Source organism: Larus michahellis, chromosome 5 (genome assembly GCF_964199755.1).
Source record: "Larus michahellis chromosome 5, bLarMic1.1, whole genome shotgun sequence".
In the NCBI taxonomy this organism is placed as follows: Eukaryota; Metazoa; Chordata; class Aves; order Charadriiformes; family Laridae; genus Larus; species Larus michahellis.
The window spans coordinates 26,702,693-26,725,885 of NC_133900.1; the positions used below are offsets into that span (position 1 = coordinate 26,702,693).

The 23,193-nt window shown below is 42.6% G+C and overlaps 1 long non-coding RNA gene across 1 annotated transcript; it reads left to right on the top strand.

The window, feature by feature from the left end:
• The first annotated feature begins 270 nt into the window (after positions 1-270).
• On the top strand, positions 271-22,330 carry LOC141744042 (uncharacterized). Its single transcript, XR_012587323.1, has 5 exons — positions 271-528; positions 7,367-7,497; positions 15,957-16,053; positions 20,666-21,055; positions 22,263-22,330. It is a non-coding gene; the product is annotated as an uncharacterized LOC141744042 (long non-coding RNA).
• Positions 22,331-23,193: the final 863 nt, after the last annotated feature.

The following is a 23,193-nucleotide window of genomic DNA, read 5'->3' on the forward strand; positions in this document are numbered from 1 at the left end:
TGGCTCATAATGATGGGTGGTTATATTGCTGTGTCTCAGTGCCCTCCTCCTCCTCCAGCAGGAATTAGTTTGTTGCTGACTGAGCAGGAAGTAGGTGCCTGAATATTTGGATGAATCTGGCCTTTGGATTTGAGAGCTTGATGCCTGTAGATCAGTGATCGCTTTTGCAAACTGTAGTAGAAGGGACATAGAGTCACTAGCAAGGAATGAGATAGACTGCACAACATGATAAAATCAGGGGCAAAATCAGAGCTTTCCATGTGAGTTGCTCTAAATAACCTCTCTGTGCGGTGGAAGTAATTTGGCATGTCTGGGCGCGGGATTTACCTGGCTGGAGTAACCTTCAATCTGCAGATGGCAGAGGGAGGTGGAGCTCTTAATGCAGGTACCTCCATCAATTCCTGAAGTGCGCTGGGGGAAATCTTCCTTGTGATGCATCACAGACAACCACGAAGGACTCTGGCAGGAGATGTATTGCTCTGAAGCATAGCTGGGCTTATCACAACCCTTTCACCACTCCTAAAGCAGGTAAGGATTGTTGGCTCTGCAGTTAAAATGGTTGAGTGCAGGCAACTCAGCTACCTCAGTTAAGAGTTAGGATGCTATGGACTTTCTACTCTTTCTGTTTTTGCAGGATAGAAACCTGTGTATGTGCCTGGAACTCTGCAGCAAGCATTGCCTTCATACGGAGCTTTGTGCTGCCATGTCTCTTCTGTCCTAGGTTGTCCTTGTTGGCCCAGGCCCGTTTCCTTGTGTTGCAACTGCATCTGTGTGTGTGACCTATACGTATAAATGAGCATCAAGGTGTGTGGGGAGATCCCCTGGTATAGGAGCATTGCCTGTAGTCGTACTTTAGAAAAATTAATTTTTGTGTTTATGTGCTGCTGGTAACACAGGAAGTCCTGACCCTCAGCAGTCAGAGCAATCCTCACCCAGGGAGGATTTACTCCTCCCAGGAATAACCAGGCAGAGCAGGAATATACTCTGCATGGTGTGAAAACGATGCCATGGCACAGAAAGGTCCTCAGGAATTGTTTGGAAGGGAGAGGAGGGGAAAGGCCACATGCAAGGACCTGACTTTGTAATGCGGTGGGTAGGATGCTCCGCTGGCAGGGTGTGGTGAAGCCTGCATGCCAGGCCCTGCTTCCCAGCACCCTCAGCATTTTGAATTCAGTAGATGAAACAAAGAAAGTACAATAGATCTCATCCCCCAGTCTGACACCAAAATAAGATGGCAATCAAAGGAAATACCCAGGCTGGTGCGCTTTTGAAAACTGTGGCATTGATTTGGAATTGCATTTCTTTTTTTTGCCCCCTTTGTTTAATCTTATATTTGCTGAGTAGCCAGGGAGTCCCCTCTGTTCCTGACCATGGATTGCCTTTCTTTGGCTTCAAAGAGGGAATAAGTTTAACCGGTATGTTAATAAAAGGACAAGGCCTGTCATGATTAATAGCCACGTGAAATCATGTGTGAAGAGCATTCAGTTATAGCTGTCCTCAGGAGAGTTTCCCAAATATCTTAACAGAAAGAAGGAAAAGGGACAATTTGTCTTTTTCCCCAACCACTGTTTGGATCAGCTGAACTGTGTTTGGTTACAGAAATCCAGGCAGCCCAGGTTAGGACCACATCAGATACAAACCCACTGGCCCACCAGCTAAGATCCCCCAGGACCAAGCTCTTAGTTAGTGTAGATCCAAGAAAGCCAACTTGTCTCCACTGCAGATCTGGCCCTATTGCTGTCCTTTGCTTTTTTTACTTCAAATCTGGAGTTGGCTTTGGCATCCAGAGCGAGGGGCACCACTTAAAGCAGACCCAGGAGACAAGAGTTGCTTTGCACACAGGCAAATGGTACCTGGTAAGGAATATTTGCTGCCCACAGAGAGAGTCTGGGGGGAAATTGGCAGTGAAAGGGTAAAAAAAAAAAAGATTGTGAAACCATTAGAAAAAGTTTGGCTTTTGTTAAAACTTGCAGTGGTGCTCCACTGGGAGCTCTTCTAGCCCAGGGGCCATTTGCTGTTTGAGATCATTAATAGCCAGCTCAATTTCCTCTAGTGTGATTGGCTAAGCCAATATATTCCTATTAATTTGACTGAGCTTGGAGACAGAAAGGAAATATAAAAACCTCTTCAAGTTGCTGGTACCTTCTGGGATCTCAGGCAAATTCAGACTTGGGGGTACATTTTCTAAATGGTTCACAGGGATTTAGCTGCATGTTAATGGGCAGCGCTCGGGTAAAACATTGCAGAGTGGTTTCAGCATAAACCCTGTGGTGCCTGGTCCTGGTTTTTAGAGAGAATGATACTATCTCCAGGAATAATCTAGCCTTTTATTTGGGCTTCCAGAGAGTTTGCTGATATTCTGCCCAATTTTTACAGGGTAAATAACATTGGTTTGGATGTTTATAGCCCAGATCAGCAAGTGCAGTAAGCTATGTAGCTCAAATAATAGTAGTGAGATCTTTTGAAATGCCACTGGGCTGTAATCTATGAGTAGCTGCCCCAGCCTGCTTCCATCCCCTGTGTTTTGTTGAGTGGTTAGGAGCAGTTGTCCATTGACTAAACTCTTTCCTTTGCCTGAGATGATTTAAACCCACCCTAAAAAATAGCACGTGAGGCAGGAAAGTGAAAAATGACCCCTTCTGTTTTCTGAATCATTGTGAGGTTTGGCACCTGGGTCTTGCTACTCCCTGGAGCAAAGGGAGCCTTTTGAATTGCTGAATGAAAAATAATATTTTCCCACTTTACCCGTCTCTGGGTTTAACCTGCAATTCTGTCCTAGTTGAACTTCAAGGTGATGTCCCTGTCTGTTTCCGCAAAGCCTTGAACATACCAGCTTAAAAGGAATTTGTATCTATCATTCATCCAGGTGCCTTCATGCTTGGCTTTGAAAGGCTAGAAACCCCCAAAACACAGTTCCTGCCCAGAGAGCTGCTCTCCACACCTAAGATGCCAGGCAAGGAGTGGATTCAGGTGAAGATACGTAAACAGCCAAAAGAGAGGCATGTGGCACCGCATCCTCAACACACGGGCTACTTCATTATTGATAAGGGTGTCCTGAAATGATGTATGTCCCAGAAACCAGTGTGTCAGGGTAGAAAACAGTTCAAGTACGGATGATACAGCATTTATGCTGCACGTAAAAGAGCTGAGATGTACAGGGTTTATCTGTCTACCATGATGAACTAGCTCCAGAGAGGACAATGCTTCACTGATAGAAGAGTGGAATAGTTTGTGTGTGTGTGATTCAGTTAATCAGCAAAGTGTGCAACAATTTGCCTTAATGCGAAACATCTACCTTGATCAGCAAATTATCTGCTTGCACATTAAATTATGCACCATGATCTCTGAGCTGTATTAAATATTAAAATCAGAAATTTTATCATCAATGGAAACCTAATGAACAACAACGACATTACGCGCTTCGGTTGACTTTTGTCAGAAGCCAACCCATTGTAGTTGGAAGGTGACTTTTCTGAGTCTCTGGTGGTAATATGCCAATTATTTCAGTTATCAATGCCCTTGGAGGCTCCAAATGCCTACCATGGATGTTTTACCTCAGACTGTGTATTGAGTAGGTTTTCTCAGTATGTAGATAAAAGACAATTTGAATGGACTGGAGGAAAGAGAGACCAGTTTTTACCATGCAGATTTATAGCTAAAGGCATTCTACCAGCTTCTGTGTATTTCAGCTTCTTTCATCCTATGAGGTGGCTTTTAGGATGTGCAGTTTCTTTGGACTTTGAGTAATAAAAGCACAAGGTGATGCCTTCACCTGCAGTTAATGTGTAGGTGCCTAAATTAGAATATATACATATGCAATACAAAAAGTGCCTGAGGATGACTCTAGGTAATTCCGCCTCTGAAATATTTATTATTGGGATTATTGACCCATCAGAAATCCCAGTCAAGATCAAGGTCCCATTATAGCAGACTGCCTCTCCCATCCTTGTTCTACAGTTTAAACAGAGGGGTAGAAAAGAGCTGTGACTTTTTCAAGGTCACTCAACTTGTCAGTGACAGACCAGGAGCTAAATGGGATTTTTTTTCTGTCTGTTTTACATTGCAGTACAGGTGTTGAATTGCAGGTCATATATATAGTTACGTCCGAGTTAACTTTTAACTATCAGTATGGACCTCATCTACTATACAGGCTGTATGGGTGGCCTTGTTGAAGCCCATGTCACTGCTATGCCTACCCGTACTGTCCTTACAAAGTGTCTCAGTATGTCCACATCATCCCTGTTTGCGCCACGAAGCCTTGCACAAATAAAGGTGGAGGCTTTACAAAATGCTCTCACTGATGAACTAACCCGCTTGCTTTCTGCTCCAGTGGATAAGTTGAAACCAGATTTGGAAGCAACTGTAATTATCCATGACATGACAGATGTCATGGGCTCACAGCTTTATGGACAGCAAGCTCCAATATCTGGTCTCTGTTCCTCAGCTGGTGTATTGGCTGCATAGCTGGTTCCCTCCCAGATGCAATTTGATTAGGAATGAGTGGATCCACATCTATTCCCCTTCTCTTCTTGGACCTGTGGAGCAGAATCGGGGCCAGGAAGATGATGGGCACCGTTCATTCCCTTGTAACAGACAGTGTCAGCTACTGGGTGCGTGCTTAGTTGGTGTGTGCCTGTTGGGTGGAGTTGGGTATTGGCTTCCCTGGGAGGTTGTATGCTCGCACTGACCCTGCCTGCAAACACAAAGTCCAGCCTGCTGCTGGATGAGACCATGTGCAGGGCTTAGAGGTTTCTCGCTTTTACGCCCTTCTCCATTGCTGCACACTATTAGACTCCTTTGTCTTTTATGAACGTCCTAAATTGCTACAGAAAACAGTATTGTTTTCTGCTGGCTTAACTACTGCGTTCCTTAAGGCTTGTTTTTCAATGCTACACTTTACTGCCTGTTAAATTAACTGGATTTTTATCTGCTCTGTCTCTGACTGTCTGCTGTAAAAGCCCGTAGTAAGCCACGGCTTGCCCAGAGGAATGTTCCAGGAGAGGAGAGGAAGAATTCAAGAACAATAATAACGCAGCCCTGGCAATACTGTTGCAAAATAGTACTACAAAAACATTTAGGCATGCAATAGTGGTGTGTGTCCCCTCCATTGATATCTACTTACAGTACAAAAGAAGTAGCTCCCCGGGGGCTTGCTACTGCTTGGAAGAGATTGCAGGTCTAGTTTAGCCTCTGTAGACATGCGTGCAGCTTATAGGTATGTTTGAGGTGCGCACTAACGGGCGTGGTATCTTCTTTGTTGTTCCTGACCCCTTTGTCTGCAAATATTGCAGGAGAATTGGATTATATTATATTATATTCCCTTGGGTGTGATAATTGCCCTTGCCTGTGTTGACGTAGGAATCTGCCCCCTCTTCCTCTCAGTCCCCAAACAAGCCCTGTTGGTGTGGGACCAGAGCAGAGATGCACAAAGGCAGAGTCAGCTCAGCAGCCCCAGGCAGCATGGGTGAGCAGGGGGCAAACGTTGTTCCCCACACCCTGCCTTGTAGACGATAGGGCTCAAATGCAAAATGGGCATTTGATGCCCTAGCCTAGTGCTTCATCCCCCTCAATTCACAAATACTGGGCTGTGCTTCGCCCTTATTGGCTATAGTTTGCTTAAAGGCTTTGTTAACTTTACTCTGAAATATGTTCCTACAGACTGTTTATGCTATTCTGAGCCAATTAAATAAAAGCACTGTTAAAATGTTCGAGTTTTCTTGTGTAGCAGCCACTGGGCTCTTTAGCCTACAGCACCAGCAAGGGCTGCTTTGGGTGGGGAGTTCTGTGCAACGTGGGCCAAGGGCACTTACTGTGCCCATGCAGAGCTGATCCCATCAGAGCCCCCTCCAAGACACATAACGGACAAAGAGACAGACTATTCTTTGCAAGGCTTGTTGAACCAGAGGCAGGGATTTTGAGAGAGACATTGATACAGGTTGTCGGGGTCTTGGAATAATTTGAAAAGTTCGGAGTAGTGAGTGTTGAACGAAAGCACCCTGGCACTGCTTTTGAGAGCTGAAGTTCACAGTGATGAAGCCAAGGGTGCCGGAGAGCTGTTTGTATCACTTCTATGGCTAAACATGGCAGTAGATTTTAATTTTCTTTTATTGGAAGTTACTTGTGAGCTAATGTTGAGGGCTGATCCAAGCAGCAGGCAGCTTGCAGAGAGGTGATGGTGACACACAACTGTTGGTTGCTCTAAAGCGTGTCTTCAGTCATCGGCTGGATGATTAATGTGAAGAGGAATAAAAGATGGATCCTTGTACCATGAACTTTAGGGAACAGTCAGAAGTATTACTGAAGCTCTTTTCTTATTGTTACAGGAGTGGGAAGGATTCATTACTTCACAGAGAAAATAATATATTGTTTCACACAACAAGTAATAAATGATGAGGAGAGAAAGAAAGATCTCTAAATTTCAGTGGACTGTGTTCATGGTCAAATTGCATCACATGGAAGAAGAGACAGAAATCGGTGCAGGAGTTTCAGGAACATTCAAGTAAACAAAAACTCAGTGAAGGGGTACAACCAAGGATAGTCCTAAACCAAGGCCAGATCTCAAATTAACGTTCCTAGCAATGTAGAGGGGCTGTCATGGTATTTTATTCTATTCTGCTTCTGATAGAAGAGCAAGAATTACTGCGGGAAGGAAAGGACAATTTATGTTGCCAAACACATTCTCTCAAGTAGTAGGAATGAACCTAAATCCTAAGATTTCTTCTTTGGTTTTGTATATTTGATAGCTTCTAATCCTTTAGCAGTGGCTTGCTTTGTGTGTCTCAGTTTTTAATTGCAGCTCTCAGTTAGTTACAAAAAAGATTAAAAACCTGAATTTATCTGATAATCATGAAAGTTTAAGGGTTCGTAGTATAAATATTGTGAGTCTTGCAATGAAATGGTGATACATGTTCTCTGAGAGGGTACTGTTTCTGCTCAAAGAAATAACGAGGAGGAGGATGCTGAGGCTGAGCACACACTGTTGAAATCTTGCCCGTAGGAGGGCATGTGCTTGTTATACAGGACCAGGAAAGTGCCTTCCCACCCTGTAAAGGGATAATAATTGCATTTAAGCAAGTTAAAATATTTATTCAGCAGGTGTGTGCCTTCAGATACCAAACTGCTTTCTGGAATCGATATCAACTCCTAGATGATAATATTCCAAATCATTACTTTCAAATACTGTCTCTGGCTATTCAAGAGCCAGATGTGCATTAGTTTAGCAATAACCTGACAGTTCAGGTTACTTTTTTGCTCACAGAACGTGGGTGGTAACAGATGATGTCCAGTTAAGCTGAGTTGTCCATTCCCCTCCTGTTGGCTCCAACTTGATAATTGTGATAATAAGATATTTTCTATCTTTAAATAGCCTGGGACTTTGTATCTTGTCGTGTGTGTCCTGCCATTCAGCCTGCTCCTGGACGAAGTATTCTGCATCTTTAATGCTGAAGAAATCTTACTGCTATTACATCTTGAAGCTGTTAATAAAAAAATATTAAGGTGAGACTTTTCTACTTATTCCAGATGTTTTGTTGTAAAGATGCCTTCTTTCTTCAATAAAAGAAAAAGCGGTAATAGGTGACAAGCAAAACATTCAGGTGACAGATGCATGTTTAATCCACTGTTCTCATTTTTGTGCAAAGGTCTATGATTGTATGAATGCTGGGATTATGGGAATGCAATGAAAGCCCAGGATAACTCAGGAAATAAATGCTACTTTTCCCTCTGAAGAGCAAATTCATTCACCAGCTAGCTGGGAGAGGACGCTCTGCCCTTGGACTTGCTGACATATGGAGGCCATCAAGCTGGCCAGACTCCAGCTAGGACAAAAATTGTTGATTTGAGAGCTGTTTTCTGAAGCACCTTGTTAAGATATGGGATGTTATGCCTCCCCCTGACACTGAGGCTTGTAAGTCAATTTGGAGCCTTGAAAATTGTGCTGATCCACCATAATACAAGTGTAGCAACAATCTGAGGATGTGGGATGCCCCTGTCTTGTTTCTCCATTGACTTCAGAGTGAGCCTAGGCAGATGTCTGAGGCTTTGCGTCTGATTTTTAGATGCAAGAACCTAGATCATTTTATAAATTCCCCTGCGTGTCCAGTTGCACCACTGAAAACTAGGCACTGGGTGGACTGATCCAAAACAGCTCAGGAAGGCTGCAAAGATCTGAACTTGCTCTCCCCTGGGTGACAACTCCACCTCTTGGAAGTGAGTAAAACATTTCCCAGCCATCGACAGTATTTTTTATTGAAAAGTTCTACTCTTCTAAATTGCTGCAAAGGCATCAGAATACTCACTCACCACCCATCAGAATCCTATCCACAAACATGCTGGTGGCAGGTTACACGCTTTTAGTATTGTGCTTCAACTTCTTTCTAGCTTCTCCGTGCCCAGGGCGTAGGCACTTGGCCCCCTCACACAGTGGGCACACCCCAGTGTTGTGGCCAGGCTTCGTGACTGCTGCGAGACAGTGGGGCTCAGGTCTCCTGTTCTCATTGACTTGATGACAAGCTGATGTTGTCCTGTCAAATATGGTAGAACAGAAAATTCTTCCTTACGCTGGTAAGAAGCACCGCACGTGCTTGTTTTGCACCGTATTTCAACTGGAAAGGGGTAGTTGAACTGACTGATTGAGCTTCTCCTGGTGCTACTGATGATCTCTCTGTCCTTGAAATCTAGGACTGCTTCCTTGAAGCTTTTTAATAAGAGCTGCTACAAGCTTGGCATGTTGGCATTAATTTAGTCTTCACACAAGAACAACTCTTACAGGCTTGCATAAAATACTAGTTGGAACTTACCCTCATATAAGTCTATTAATTCTGCCTTAGGAGAGAAGAAATCCTTAAACACTTGTGCTCCTGAATCCCTTCCCTGCCTCTGTCCTATGATACAAATGTTTTACTGAGGTCCACAGAGCTGGTGAGTCACCACAAATTCCCCGGCTGGGGCACTTGGTTTGGATGGCTGCTCTTCCCTCTGAGCTGTTATTTGTACTCAGCCTTTGCTCTGCTAAAGATCACCTTCATTTTCCAACATTCAGTGACCATGTTGCTACTTCACATCTAAGGTGCTTTCTGGTTGGCCTTCTCCCAACTGGATAACGGCTAGTTTTGGCCAGCATGCCCTTTTTGTCCCTGAGCAGCATATTTCGAGGAAGGAAGAGTCATCCATTTCCATAGAAACTCACCCATTGTCCACAGTGTGTAATTCAAGGCAAGCCTGCAATGCTGTCTCCATGAAGAAAAGCGTCATCCTCTTTGTGTGTGAGACAGTGTCTGGGGCTGTCTGTGGGGCAGGAGCGATGGTGTGTGGTGTTGAATTGTTGCATGCTGCATATGGAGCTCACAGCTGGTGTATCTGGCATGACGTATGCCCGACGTCTGTGAGTTGAAGATGTTGATCTTGAGAAAATTGCCAGATGCCAGATCTGGTTTCCCTCACCACTGCACTTTACTCATTTTTATCGAAGTTAATTCTTCATTAATTTGGGCGATTCTCACTGTAATACCATTGGTATAGCATAGAGCAACTGTAGTAGTGATGACATATAGCAGTAATTTAGTAATTAACATCATACGATTGAATTCATTGGCTATTTTCACCCAAAATCAGATCCCCTTGCAGTGATGTGCGGAGCTAGCAGGCCATAACGTGGTCTTTCTAGGAAATACTACAGCCAATTATAAAACTGATGGAAGCAAGGATATTTTTTTCTAGGCTACAGAATACACAGAAATAAATATTCAGGGTCTGTAGCTGCAAGTAAACCCTAGGGCAAGGTCAAATGCAAACATTTTGGTGACTTTTTGGATAACCTGTAATGGCCGTTTTGCCTTCTAGCATGTAAGAGTCATCAGGCTTCTGGTCGGAGTATTGGGTTGTGCTTCGAGCTCACGTTATTTCTTCCCTTAGGCTAGATATTGTGCTTTATGGTTATTCTACTATAAAGGTCAAGCTGCTGAGGCATTAAGTGCATCCCTCCTTTTCCTATATTAGCTGTTTTGTCTTTTTGGTCTGCTTCCTCATTTGGGGTTTGTGCCTTCCTTGCACAGTTAACCCTGAAAACTGCCTTGATGATTATGGCCTTTTGGTACAGCAAAGCGCAGCAAGTGGTGGGTTTTTTTTAAGGTTGGTTGTTGCTTTGGCTTTTAATTTGGATCACCTCCTAGAAGCCCAAATTGGTTTGGGAATTGCCAAAAGACTGCTTTAGTGCTCTAAGCACCAAAACGTCAGTCCAAAAGAACTCTCAACTTTGACCATGTGCTTCAGTTTCCTTCATGCAAAATGGACTTTTGGGAACCCCTGAGGGTTTTATTCAACTCCAGCCACATTTTGGGGCCAGTAGCACACCTGGAAGTGGTGTACCTAGCTATGCATGGGCAGTGCTGAATCGCGTTTTCTTTCCCTGAAGATGGGGACTGGGACACAATTTTAGCTGGGAGGTGTGTTATTCTTACAGGCTGTCTACAGTATTTAGGATTGAAGGGCACTCTTCTCCCTAATTGTGCTGTTTATCGGCAGTGCTGCTAATGCAGCCGTCTCCAGCTCACCAGTGAACGAATGAGAGGGGCCTGGAAGTGGTTTATGTCCACTCAGACAGCAGCTTAGAGACAGGAAAGAAAGAAAGAAAGGAAACATGCAGTTGCAGAGCAGTTGCTTTGCAGAGAGATGAAAAAGCTGCTGCAGACTATTCTGCCCAGGACGGGATGTGGCAGTCTGAAAAAGCAGAAATAAAAGTAGTTTGGGACTCGGGTTCATTTCAGCTGCTGCCAAAATCAGTGTTTGGGTGTGAATGAGCAATTGCAGGTCTTATATTCCTGCAAAAGGCATTGGGATGAGAGATTTGGAAACGCCTGCTTCTTTTGCTTTTCTTAATATCAAGAATCAGGTCACAGCATCTCTCTGTGCCTCAGTTTCTCACAAAGTCAAGAGGAGACAATACTATTTATTGCATTAAAGGGACCTTAGGGGTTGGATTTACCCCCCATAACACAGGAGTTCATCATGTGGCAGTCTCTCTGTAGGTAATAGAGACAGAAGAACCTCCAGAGAGCAAATGAACCCAGCTGAGATCTGAATTGCTCTCTGAAGTTTCATATCTGCCCAGCGGCTAGAGAAGACAGTTAAGACAACTGCACATCCCTTTTAGGCATCTTGATTAAATGCCTGCAGGACAGTGGAATGAATCAAGATCTTGAGAGCTACAGATGTTACCGAATTTACACCGCCTGAAATATTTTCACTGGCTCTACAGGAATTTTGCAAGTGTAATATACAAAAGACCCTTTTCTTGGAGGCAGCCAGAGAGAGTGTCATCCGCATGGTTAATCTCTCCTAGTATCCTGACGATTCTGGAAGCTTATGCTAAAATCATCATAAAGAAGAGATTTTTTTTTCCATTAGCATGCAACCAGCATTGCATTTCCAAGTGCTGGGTGTCATTCAGTGTCATTAGGCCGCTCTTCTGCTGCAAACTTAGAGAAAATTCTGACTGATCTCATGCAAAACTAGGACTGGGATATCAGAAATCATAATTCATAATTAAGCGGTGCCCTGAGCAGTGCAGTTAATTAAAAGGTGTTTTTATTGGAGGACGGGGTTGTTATTCTTGTTTTGGCTTTTTGTTTGAAGAGTCTGAAGTCTATTTCTGTTTGGAAGGCTTGCCTAAGCACTTTCCAACCATTATAATGTCATTATATATGGGATTCATTACATTAGAGACATTAGGGGAGATTAAAAAGGATCTATTGGAGGCATTGGCTGAAAAAGAAAGGATAAAGACTAGTTGAGGTTTGAGCTTTTATTACATGGTTTGAAACAAATGCTGAAATATTGTATTTAAGCTAAGTGTGTTTGTTGGAGGGAGCATTAGGAGGGAAAGCAAAGCAGCAAATACCGCTCTCCCCATTAAAGAAAGAAATCACAATGGCTGGGAACAGTGTGTTAATTAGCAAACTAATTTCCTTGTACTTTAAGTGCGTAACAAGTTTTAAATGCCTTCTGAATGGCTTGATATCAATTGTGTTTTGTTCTTTGAATGTAATTGTTTCCATGGCAATGCCGAGGTCTGCTGTACATGAATTATGTCTGCAAAGTCTTCCAGTCATTTATGGGAAGTTCTGTATTAGCTTAGCAGCTGACCTGTATTCAGGCTATATTTTACTTTTGTTGCAGTTGTTTTACGACCAAATGAACAAAAAAAAAAAAAAAAAAAAAGTCACTGGAAATGGGCCAGATCCTCAGTCCATCCCATTTGACTTCATTTCACTGATTTTAGGTGGAGCTGTGCTGTATTACACCAGCCCCTGTTCTTTTGAATATTTTCTTTATATATGTGGGAAAAAGGGGCGCAAATGTCATTTCCCTGCTATTATAGGCCATCGTTCAGGTAGCTTTTAATTTGCTGCCTAGTGAGATGCTATCGAGTAAGCTCTTTTTCCTCAGGGAGAGCAGGTAACGCCAGGGCATTGCTGTGGGCTGCCAGCCACTGCTGAGCAGCTGGAAAGAACCAAGAGAGGACCGTTGCCTTCACGAGGCAGTAGCCACTTATTGCAGAGTGACCTTGGTGTTCCCCTTAGAATCATAGGGTTGGAAGGGACCTCTGGAGATCATCTAGTCCAACCCCCCTGCCAGAGCAGGGTCACCCAGAGCAGGTTGCACAGGAACGCGTCCAGGCGGGTTTTGAATGTCTCCAGAGATGGAGACTCCACCACCTCTCTGGGCAGCCTGTTCCAGTGCTCTGCCACCCTCAAAGTAAAGAAGTTCCTCCTCATGTTTAGGTGGAACTTCCCATGTTCAAGTTTGTGCCCATTACCTCTTGTCCTGTTGCTGGGCACCACTGAAAAGAGCCTGGCCCCATCCTCCTGACACCCACCCTTTAGGTATTTATAAGTGTTGATAAGGTCCCCCCTCAGCTGTCTTTTTTCCAGACTGAAGAGACCCAAATCCCTCAGCCTTTCTTCATAAAAGAGGTGTTCGAGTCCCCACTCCCATAAGAGAGGTGTTCGAGTTAGTGGGAGGGAAAAAGTCGTACAGGAAAAGGGCTAACCCCCCAGCTTCTCTGGTCTCTCTTTGATCAAAGCAGCAGCACATCCCTTTTTCTCTGCCAGCTCTGCCTTTTCTCATAGACTTTTACACAAGGTGCTGTAATTAGAACTTGCTCAGAATCACTTTACCTTTTCCCATGCTCATTAGATTATTTTTTTTTTTTCTTCTGGTATCAGAAAGAATAGTCTGTGTTCAAGAATTCACTAGAAACCCATGCTTTTCAGCTTGGCTTTTGCTGGAATTCCCCTTGCCCCATGTTCTAATGGTCATGAAGTTCAGTGTTACAAAACACACTGTCTACTTCGGGACAAACGGCCAAATACCTACATTAAGATATTGAAGGGCTGATTTCAAGTCCTAGCCCTGGCACAAGCTACTTCTCTAGCTTTAGATATATTAGATAGCCTCATAGCCTTGGTTCCCATTGTGTAAACTATTAATTTTTCATTTCCATCACGGTCCTTTCTGGTCCGATGGGACAGATTATTTACCACTCTGTGTTGATGCAGCACTTAGTAGAAAAGAGCTGGAGATCTTAATACTGTGGCTTTCACCAGGAAAAAATATTCTGTATTGGCATTTCATTTACTCATTTCATAATTTACAAGCTTCATGTAAGATTAAGTCTCCCAAAACTGGCACCAACTGGACACTATAGCGTCTACCATGTTTTGGCTTTCTCTTTTTCATTTAGAAATGTGAACTTGTTGGATTCATTGGTTTGTTTATATAGTTATAAAAGATTAAATAGAGGAAACACATAGCCAATTCTGGGAGCAAATGGAAACATTTATACAGAAAGCTCAGCAGTTTTAGTTTAGTGTGTGTTTTCTCTTTCCCATTTACCTTTGTTTGCTCAAGACAAAGACATCAAACAAAATCCTGACCTTGAAGGAAGACTGATGTGTGTGACACAGCATTCAGGTAAAATGTACCCTCTAGAAAAAGTGTTGCATAAATGCTTGTGTCAGAGAAGAATTAAACTCTATTTGGAAGTGCAGGAGAGAATTAAAGAAACTCAGTTTTACCGCTGCACCAGGTAGCTTCTGCACCGGCATGCCTCCTTACATTAATAGTCTTTAATCTTTATTTGCATTCAGTTATTCTTCGTGTAGTGTGTTGTATTTGTCTTTTATTTAAACCCAGGTGCTCATGGTCATGACTCAGTTCTACGTGAGGTGAGGTATAACCGTGTAGTAAGGACAGGCCTTCCCCTCAAGCATGTGCTAATGATAAGACAAAACAGAGGGGTGCCAAAGTAAAAGTTATCTCTGTTTTACATCTAGAAAACTAAACTATGGAGAGATTGAGTGATTTATACAAGGTCCCATACGAAAATTGTCCAAAGTTGAGAAGGCAGAGTTCACGCACTGGGTAGGCTGCACTATCACAATTTATAGCTAAATATTCAACATACTGGAGATTTAAGACCGGCGGGCAGCGGTGTCCAAGCACTAAACTGCTGGAAAGGTACTTACGCTTAAGTGACATAAATGTGAGGTAGAGCCAGAGGGCCTTTTTCACCTTCTGTCAAGTATTGTCCAGGCTTTGAGTTCAAAGCCAGTCACAAGAGCTCCTGCAATTCCTGAACACACAGCACTCGGTAACAGAGTGGGCAAGTAATTTGTAGTAAGGAAGAAATCTAGCAAACAGCCCTTCCTTTCATGCTTGGGTAAAATATTGATCATCTCTGAAATACGAGGCAGCACCCAGATATTCCCCAAAGGGTGTCCCCCAGGGGTACCAGGGCATTTCTCCCTGCCTCTGGAATTCTCCCTGAAAATGCTCAACCTGGAATCAAAATAGGCTCCATTCTGGGAAGAGACATGACTTTCATTATTTCTGCTAGCTGTCAGTGTTAAAAAATAGGAGCTGTTTATATGGCCAGACTCTAGTTAACTATGCTTAGTGTAAAGACAAATGAGAGCTAGCGTTATCGAAGACCATTACTCTGGTCTCTCAAACTCATCAGTAGCCAGCTTATACTAGCTCTTATAATACCTGGCCCTGGGAAGGGTTAATGGACTGAGAGCCAGTGAAGACCTTTTGGGAAAATGGATTTTTAGTTCAGCAGTCAAAATGGTTGTCCCAGACAAATCTTTTTGTTCTTTTAGGAGAATGGAGAGAAGAAAATAGAAAAACATAATTTTATATTTACCTAAACATTTAATTTTTCCTATTTTTAATGCTTTTGCTTTTAATAATTTAAATTTTAAAAAAGAAGTTTTGCTTTGAAATAAGAAGTTGAACACCTTTATCTAAAAAAAGGTTAAGACAATATTTCACATGTGGAACTCATACCTTCTCTCTCCTCCTCTCCATACTGTTTTTTGGCCATTACTACCTGCCCTGTTTGACTCAAACAGTTTCAGTTGCATAAAACTAGATTTTTTACATCATACTGCTTGGAGAAATTCTTGCAGCATCATCTCTGGCCACACTTTAGCTTGAGAAAAGCCAAGGGCTCTGTTTCCATCAGACTCTTCCTCTCTCCATGCAGTCAGCCTGGGGCCCCCTTCTCCCCTGGAGCTGCCTCGATCTGTCACCAGTACACTGTGTGAGTTCGGGTTCGTTTACCTGTTACAGTGACCCAGAGCCAAGAGCAGGCAGATTATATCTCCAGGATAAAAAAATTCAAGCGCCACATTTTTCTTAGTAGCTTATCCCGCTGAGGCTGTGCCCTGTCCTGGCTTGGTCTTCCCCTTCAGCTAGGCCAGGTACCAGCCTTATCATGCCTCCCTCTAGCTTGGTCTCATTCAGCTAAGAAACATTGCCTCTTACTACTCCAGATGTGTCCCTGAGGCTATAGCCCTATTGCGGAGCGAGTTAGTTTGTGTGGCATCTAATTTCATGTACTAACCTGTGGCATTTCACTCACTGTGGTCTTTTCTTTCTCATCTTTCCTGCAGGTACGAGCAAGAAGTCCCAGCGTCTGCTTCTCCATTGCTCCCTGTGGGGTTCACCTGTTCAGCCTTCTCTCTACTAATGGCAATAAGGAGCTGTCAGGTAACCTAATGATGTGTAAGTCATTACGACATCCACACCTCACCTCCGGTAGATTAAAGAAGCCTTAAAGTTTAAGACATCTGTCTCGTGAGTACATTAACACTTCTGCCTGGTTGTGTGAAAGCCCTCAGGCTCTCCAGCATCCCTCAGAACAAGTACATTAGCACAGGGGGATGCTGGCACCATTTTTGAGTACTTAGGTGTAGGAAAGGTATGGAGAAGTCGGCTCCTAAGCCTTTCTGCTCACTGCAAGGATGTTTCTTTCCACTCCCTCACCCGCTTCAGTACATCTTGCCTGGCCAGAAGAACAGCTACTTTCACTCACTGGGCTGCACTCTCACTCCTGCACACATTCCTGTACACAGTCCTGCGCATCCAGTCGTGTCGTACACAACCATTCTCATGTGCACTGTGCATACATACACGCTTGCTTTTACACACATACTGTCTCATGTACACACCTGGTGTAAATTTCATGTTGGAGGTATTTTTATGGACTTTGCAGTTCTTCAGAGATTTATCCCTAGGTGTGACTTGGAGCCTGTTAAGGTACTGAAGAAGTAACGCATTTTCTTCACTAAAAGGGATGCTAACCACATCATCCACTCCTGCAACTGCACCCACGCTCTCACAAAGCTGGAGGAACCAAATACCCTACCGACTCCTTTACTAATGATCTGCTTGATGAATCTCACTCTAAAAGAACCGGGTTTCCTTCAGGAAACTTCAGGAGCTCTGTTCCCAGCAGGATGCTTTCAGGCTCTGCAACTAAGAAATTTTAGATTTACAAGGAGAAACAGAGTTAACACATTTAGGAAATCAGAAGAAGCAAAATTGAAGCTAAATGCGTACCATGTAACATGGAACATCTCAAGCTCCTGATAGTAATCACCTGAGGTATTAATGTGTGAGGGACTGTGATGAGTTGGGAGCATCTATTCTAAATCCCTTTGAGTTTTAATCTGGGACAGATGAGAAGGGGGCAAAAAAAGGAAGATGATTTAAAAATAACTGTGTGCCTTCTGCAGTCAATTCACTCTGTAGGAAATCTGAACAATATTCAGGAAATACTATAACTCCCAGAAAAGCCTGTTGTTTCTAAGCAGAGCCAGTCTGGTCTTATCCACGCTGAGGAGCAAATGGGATTGACAAGCATGTAACAGAATTGAGACAGAAAGTGTGAAACTGTGTTTGAAAGCAGAGAGAAGCTTAGAGACAACCTTAGTTTGTGTGATTGAGAAAAATGAAGGGAGGGGCGGGAAGGGGATTCCTTAAAGGAATTGGGTCTGCATTTGGAAAAGGCAGCAGGCACCTGAGGGAACGTACAGAAAAACAGACTGAAAGCTAGACTTTTGTGCCAAATAACAAAAAGTTAGTGCATACTATTAAACAGACCATGGCTGGCTTGGTGGAGCTGAGCAAAAGCCATTGGCATGGCAGCAAGTGACATCCACTTTGCATCCCTTATATGAGTGAGTACATGGAGGACTAGGAGCCAGAGTGGAGCCACACGAGCAGTGGGAGGAAAGTCCCACCAGCTGAACACAACCTTCGTGAAATAAGTGTCTGGCTGAACAGCCGAATTCATGACTGACGTGAGGCAGGGCATCACTCAACTGAAAACTGAAGGTTTAGTTTCCAAAACTGCTTTGCTTGGCAGTGGGACTTTGTCCACACACGTGCATTTCGCTACAACAGCACTGACATTTATGGCTCTGGTTTTGTCTTCTGGGTTTAGAGGGGGTTTTGTGGGTTTGTTTGTTTTTAAAAGCCAGAACAAAAATTTGCATATTTACTTGTCCTTTAGGATGGGATTTTTGTCAGTCTGAGACAAAGCTGTGCATACTTTTTAGGAGGGTTTTGTGATTTCTAGGAAAGGAAAAAGCCACCTTTGTTATGAAGCTCTCCCCTCTGCTTTCAGCAAAGGGGAAGGGATTTGGCTTTCGGGTAACTTTCAGACACCTACGTGCTGCTCAAGGAAAGTTTCATAGAAAGAGATGAAAAAAATGGGTAGTTTTTGTCAGAAATGAGTAATTCAGTACCTTTCAAGCAGCTCTGCTGCGTTGAAGAGTACATATGTGGTAAAACAAGGCTGTGCTTGTGCTGGTCATGCCTGAGCTATGGCCAGAGCTGCAGCATCTGCTCAGGCCCAAACAACACCTGTGAGAGTTTTCTTAAGAGCTGAAAGATGAATCTTCGAGGCTGTGACCTGCTCCTTCATTCCTTCTATCATCCCCGAGTCTAAAAATACAACCTGTAGCTTTGTATGCTCTTCTAGTCCCCTCTGAGAAATGCCACCTATGGTCTGGCAACCCAAAACTTGCCCTCTTCTTGCTGGGCATCTCTTTCTGTTCAGGATTTAACCGCTGGTATTGGGAAGCAGGAAAAAACTTGGCTAAACAGAAAGGATTTGCATGCAGAGCAGTTGCTTTCATGAATGAGATGAGCACACGTAAAACTCTGCCATGTGAGCGTGTAGCCTGCTCACTGCTCACAAATATTTAAATGCTAGTGATTTGTGAAAATCCTGCAAAGTGTGTCATCAATCTTTCTTCAGCTAAAAAAAAAAAAAAAGGGTCGTTATTTTTCAGCTTGGTTATTCTCTTGATTTAAGTGCGCTCAGCCATCTGTTGAGGGCACAAGAAGACAGAAGCAAGTAATTAAGCAGACCAATTGCACTCCACAAATAACAAATAATTGAGATGAAGTGTTTAGAGACAGTTCGTAGGCTAAAAGCAATTTCTCATGACTAGTGAGTGCTTGTGAAAAACATATGCTTTTCTGAGAGAAATGGGTGGCTCATGAATAATATGCGAACCAGAAATAAGGTACCAAAACTGGAAAAGGATTTTTTGGGACTTTTCTCACCTTGCTGTGTTAATCTAAAAGTCTAACTAGACATGTAGGCACTCTCAAATAGTCAGCAGAAAGGTCTGTACACTTATTCAATGAGCTGCCTCTCACTTCGGAGATGCTGTCCTTTCCCATTGCTTCTGGAAGGAGCACACACCCCAGGGTTATTCAAGACATCTTACTTCAAACCGGGTAAAGTCAGGGGAAAAGCACTGCTCACAGAGTGAATTCACAGCGTCCCTACAATCAAAGGCAATTTTGCCTTTGTTCAGTATTTTCTGAACAAGAGTCTTCCCATTTAGGAAGCAATGTCCCCCAGCAACTCAGAGTAAATGTACAAAATTTAGGGTAAGTTGAGTGCTAAACCTTAAGTTTAGAAACAAGCAAAAAGGGCAGCAGATACCCAATATTTCTGTGCCTTCCCAAAAGCATCTTTTTTTTCTTTTCTTTTTTTTTTCCAGAGGGGGCAATATTATTGAAACTGACATATCCATAACCCAGAAGAGACTTTTTAAGTGAAGTGGTTGAATTCAAAGGGTATCTAGGATTTTTTTAAATTTATTTTTAAAGTACTTTTTGGTAAAGTAAGACATTGTATCATCCAGCTTTGCCAGAGTGGATGTTAAATATTATGGTTGTTGAAGTGGGCCTCTGCATAGCGTCACTGTTGTGAGCTTATCCAGAATGTCCCAGTAACAGAGGCTGGTACTTTTTTACCCGTCCTTAGACTCCTGGCAGCCGGTAATATCCTCCCCATTCACTGTATGGAAGGGGCATGGTGGCAATTTGTGGAAGACCAACAAACCAGCGCCGTGTTGGGAACTATCATATTCAGTTGTCTTTATTTGGGATGTGCTCTCATACTGCTTTGGGAGGTGGTGATGGGAAAAAGGCACCCCTCACTCATGCCGTTGCCAAATTCTCCAGGAGTGAACATCCTCCACCATGGTTTGGGTGTAATCTGGTCCAGCAGTTCTTGTGGAGCTATGTGTAGGTTTACAGTATATCAGACATTATCAACTGACGAGCAAAAATGACTTATCAGTGTTGTAGTGGTTGTACTTTGACAGGTATTCAAACTGAAAGATCAATTTGCATTTTCTGAAAGGAACGAATATGCAGTAGATTAGTTTTCAAATGGGTTTTAGTACATGGAATGAAACTACTTACATCAGTGATTTTCTAAGGTTACATTTGTTTTTGCTGTATTTTTTTTCCTCTTCTAGATGCAATTCTTATTTGCTAAGGATTCTGAGCGTTACATTAGAATAAGGAAGACTTGGAGGGCAATTTTAGAAAAATAGATATCTAAATCACTACCATAATCCTTCTGGCTCTTTGAAAATGAAAAGTAGAGTGTTTCAGAGAGCTGTTTATTGGAAAGATTAGTTTTATCATGAAATTATTACTTCAGCACATGGTTTGAGATTGGCCATTACCTTAGAAAGTTCACAGATGAAAACACAGGGAGAGTTGCCAATGAAAAAGACCTAATGACTGAAAGAGTCTTTCCCTTGTGCGCTTCGTTTTTCTCCTATAGCGCTGTATTGGCTTCACCTGGGAGAAGTAAACAATCTGTTAAAAAAGGATGGGAAAAATAACTAAAGCTCTACTGTAAATTTTGTAAATTGACTAATTTTGGGGGGGAAAGCCATTTTACTTATTTACCTATTAATAGTGCTTAGGTAAATGTTGAAAAAAACCCCAAATATTTATGAACACGTGATTTGTAAAAATAAAATTTTTGTTCTTTCTTCAGGAACAATCTGCCTGTAATTGTTTCGATGGGAGCCCGGAAAAGATCTCTTAGTCCTTTGACCATATGGACATATGACCAGCATGAGATGATATAACCATCCCCTTAAAGAGAAGGCTTTACATGCAAAAGGCAAAGACAATTCCTCTGAAGTTTGGTAACGTGTTGACAGCCTTAACCTAGGTAACCCCTGGGGGAAGACCTCGTCAACATCACTTGAAACCAGCTGCCAACTGAATGCCCTAAATAGGAGAGGACCCCATTTGTTTTCTTCAGCACCACTTCACCATCTGCCTAGTTTAGTTGTGGAAGAACCCCAGGACCAAACTGTCTATCATACGTAATGGAGACTCAGTTGCTGTTAATGAAGTCCTGAATTTATATTCTTTCCAGGTATGGAAAATTCTCATGTCTGCAGTGATGAACCTCAAAAAAATATGTGGATGGATATGTACTCATGTCCATTCCTGATATGGAGACGCGTATTTTAGAAGAAGACTTCTACTGTTGTAGTCTTTCATTGTATTTTCTCATTTGCTCTTGTTCCATTTTAATTTTATTTTGGCCAGTGGAGGAATTGAGTAAAACTTCTCCATCACAAATCAGTCTCCCTAACTTATAGAAATGGAAGTTAAAGTAAAGTGGGTTTTGAAGTCCAGGGTCATATAATGAATTTTCATGTCAGTATAGTATTTTCATGATGAGAGGAAGAGATATTATTGAACCTTCATCAGAGAGGGGCAAAAGGAGAATGAGGTCAGTGTCCCTTTAAATGTCCCGCACAGGTTGCATGAAAGCAAGATTATATCAGTCTCAGGATGCCAAGGTTTTATTTATAAAAATAAATTCTTCCAGAAAATGTCCCAAACTGGTGTCATGTTTCTGAGTGCTAATGGCTACATTAGCAGTTAGCTGCAGTTGTACATATGTCCACCCATCTGCCTTACGACTTTGTATCGGAGGAAGGTGCTGTGCGTTAATTACCCTATGTAAAAGTCTGCTTTTAATGTGTGTAAAGAAAAGGATTGCAGGTGGTGGCGAGACACTGGGCTAGAACCACTCATCGCTGGCCAGATTAAGCCCCTTGCTGTAGGCACCATTGTCCCTGGGTAGAAGGTATGAGAGTTAAGACCAAGCCATAAAATGGATTTAATGGAATTATGGATGCATGTTTTTTCATTTTTTTTTCTCAGTCGATCCTACAATTAAAAATTATAACTAGAATACCTTTTAAATTGGCAAAAGAACTCTTCTTTGAGCGGGTTGGTCTGTTTGTCTTGCACAATGCACTGGAGTATTCTCGCTGGAGGGGGGTCAAATGCTGCAAAATGGCATTTGCATATTCTCATTGCAGTTCTATTGCAGTTCATTTTGCCTACACCTGGGGCTGCCTTTTACTTGCCACAGGTAAAAACTTCCCTTTTGGCAGACAGCCAGCGTGAGATGATGCAGATTCAAGTCTTAGGGGGACTTTGCGCTGAGTCTTTGCGTGAGGCTAGAATTTATAATAGACGACATACTGTTGCAATGGGAAGAATAAGGAGGGGTTACTGTCATGGGAACAGGTTGTTTACTCATTTTTTACTACTACTCTGTTTAGGAAGCTTCAGTCTTCTAGTTGGTGAGAAGAGATACAGACATGTAAGACAGATACAGCTTCGATATAACACATTGTGAGTAGCAAATGACTGCTTTGAAAATTGTCTCAAATTGTACATTGTGTGAAAAATCTTCCTTATAGCCATCTGACCAGCATGCATACAATTGGGCTTGCAAATATATTCTGATTTCCAACGGTCAATGAGAGAAAGAAGAGGAATTTACAGCTAATGCTATTTTCCATTACTAATTCAAGCTTATATATACCGACTAGTATTTGTTCCAGCAGCCCAAGAGGCTACAAACATGAGACAGTTTGCTGCATGTGGTGGTTTATTTACACCAAGTTTTTGTGCTTCCTCAAAGATTTTGTCTCTGATTCAACTTCAGTTCTGCAGTCCTCTTCAGGAGGACAGATTTTAGTTATTGGTCATTTTTCCAAGATAAACTATGCTTTCTTCCAAAGATTTCCCCTTATGCCCCATGCTTTTTGGAAACATAAAGCTTCTGAGGACAGGGGAAATATCTTGCATTCACGCTTTCAGCAGTTTCTGTTTGTTCGGTTGTAAACTGATTTTGCAGCAGTGGAGAAAAGAAACAACTCTGTGGGAAAGCGTTGTTGCCAGTGGTTGTCTTGCCTGCATCCCTCCCAGTCTGGCACAAGCCTTTGTCTTCATTTCCCTTAATGGAATGGAGTTCGACCTCATCTTTTATTCCCAGTGGGATGGGAATAAGATGGCAAACTTCTTTAGTTGTTTATAAAATCTGCTTGTTGTCCAGTAGTACCTAGCTGGCCGATCCAGCTGTTTGTAAGCTTCTCCGTAAAGTGGAGTTCATTTTGCTTTAGGAAATAAAATGGGTAAATTCTCCCTTTTTTGAGAAATACAGATCACTAACCTGTCTTCATAGTAACCTCATGCAACTCCGTCCAT